Source organism: Octodon degus, unplaced genomic scaffold (assembly GCF_000260255.1).
Source record: "Octodon degus isolate 3935 unplaced genomic scaffold, OctDeg1.0 scaffold00072, whole genome shotgun sequence".
In the NCBI taxonomy this organism is placed as follows: domain Eukaryota; kingdom Metazoa; phylum Chordata; class Mammalia; order Rodentia; family Octodontidae; genus Octodon; species Octodon degus.
This window is the reverse complement of record NW_004524648.1, coordinates 6,384,915-6,387,155: the sequence shown is the minus strand read 5'-3', so window position 1 is coordinate 6,387,155 and position 2,241 is coordinate 6,384,915.

Here is a 2,241-nt window from a genome sequence, read left to right as displayed (position 1 = left end):
AGAGAAGTGATTTGGGTGCTAACTTGATGAATAAGACCAAGAAAATGAGCAAATATAAGTATGTTGACAGAAAAATAGTACCAACTTATTCCTTACTATGGTGGCTTTGTTGTTGCTTCAAGTAAGTGTTAAAAGTAATTTTAGTTTTTGGACTTATATTCCAAATCCATCACTCAATAGAAGAGTTCACTGGTGGGTGCTATTATACCCATATATGTATATAAAAGTTTCTGGTTACCAGGCCCCTATGATACCTGGGGAACAGCAGTGCCAGGAAAAGAAGGAACCAGAATTCCGTTCTATGAGATTGGAGTAGAAGGTTGGCCTATTTATATTGAGAATGGATCTCATTGCTTAAAAGCAAGCACATGAGTTTAGTTATCTATAGTAAGAAATACCACTGAGGACAAGGGAGGAAAAAGGGGATATTTTTCTTCAATAGGAACAAAGTTTTAAAGGTATAGTTGATGATGGAATGTTTCCACCACCAGATCTGCCACCTTGTCAAACTGCTAATTTTGCTTATCTCAGTGATTGGGTACACTGGAAAGTCTATAGAGGAGGAGCAGCCTGGATGTTGGTTAATAATTCAAATGGAAGTGCCATAGATTGCAGCCCTTATGGCTTAGCCCAAGTAGTGGAAGGGAAGGAGTTAAGGTGGAAATGGAAGAGTAGTGATGAGATTTATGCTAGCATTATAAATGTCAGTGATACAATAATGTAGCATGAAGGAGGAATATCCCCTAGCATCCCTCATGTTCCTAGGGGACAAATTCAACATCTTCTTTGTAAGTTAGCTACCTTTTTGGAGTATATGTCAACATGAAAAGGTTATATGTGGAGAAATCCATCTTTCCATTCTTCGCATCTAAAATTTAAAAGGAATGCCACTTATTTTGCACAGGCATGTTTTGACTTCCCTTACCTGTTGTTTATAGGACTTAGTTATTGGAACCCTCCTAAGTATACCATTACATGTCACAATTGTTCTTTATATATGTCTAAATTCTTCTATTAGCTTTCACTTTTCTATGGATAGTATTTATATTCTTAAAGCAAGGACCAGAATTAAGCTTCCTGTACAACTACAACGTCCTTGGCAAGAATCTCCTTCCATGATGCTGCTCCAACATTTGCTGGAGGTACTAAAGAAGAGAACACAAAGAACGATTCAAATCTTGATAGCCCTAGTTTTAGGAATAATGTCAGTCACAGCCACAGTTGCTACAGCTGCAGTAGCATTGAGCCAAGGTATACAAACTTTTTACTTTTTGCCACAATGGCACAAATACTCAGAACAATAGTGGACATGACAAAGACATAGATTTAGAGTTAAATAAGTGATTTAGAACAAGTCATTATGCTAAGAGATCAAATTATTAATCTGCAGCGTCCACTTTGTTTAAAATGCAATTGGAATACCTCCTCTTTCTGTGTAATTCCAATTCCATGGGATCAAATTCATTTCCCATGGGAAAGTGTAAAAAAGCACTTATTGTATCATGGCAGCATTACTTCTGATATCCTGACTCTTCAGCAACATATTGATGATATAGGTACTGATCTATTACAAGGTATCTCTATGTCATTAAAAACCGTGATCCTTTTCATGCTACTCAGCAGTTTAGCGGGAGTACAGCAATAATTTGCTTATGTTGCCTCTGTGCTGCTTGTGCATCTTGCCTAGCCTGGTGATGAGGATGAGCGCACCAAGCGATAAGCGGTCTGTAGTCCTTGCTCTGATGCTTGGTGAAATTCAGCAAAAGCAGCAAAGGGGAAGTGTAGTGATGGGGCCAGAAGCCTACTGTGCTGAAGGAGCAAGGAACAAAGAACAGAGCCTAAGGAAACTTACCCCTTGTAATTCCAGCAAGCTGGATGCAGGTTAACAAATTCTTTCTCCTCCATGACTGATGCAGCAGGAAGATGCTGGCTAAGCATTAATGCCTTGGTATTGGATGGTCTGGCCTCCAGAACAGTGAGAAGGTGCGCTGTCCTTTGTTCCTTTTCCCAGCACATTAGAGACTAGTGTTTGAACTAAGGGTTTGGTGAATGCAGGAGGGCTTGTAAATGAAAATTTGTTTATACCAAATTAGCTATGCACATTTCTTATCCTGTTTCTATTTTATTTTATTTTATTTTATTTGGCTGAACTGGGGATTGAACTCAGACCCTTGCTCTTGCCAGGGAAGCACTTATTCTATTGAGCCCCACTTAGCCTGTTTCTAGCCCTCAATAAATGTG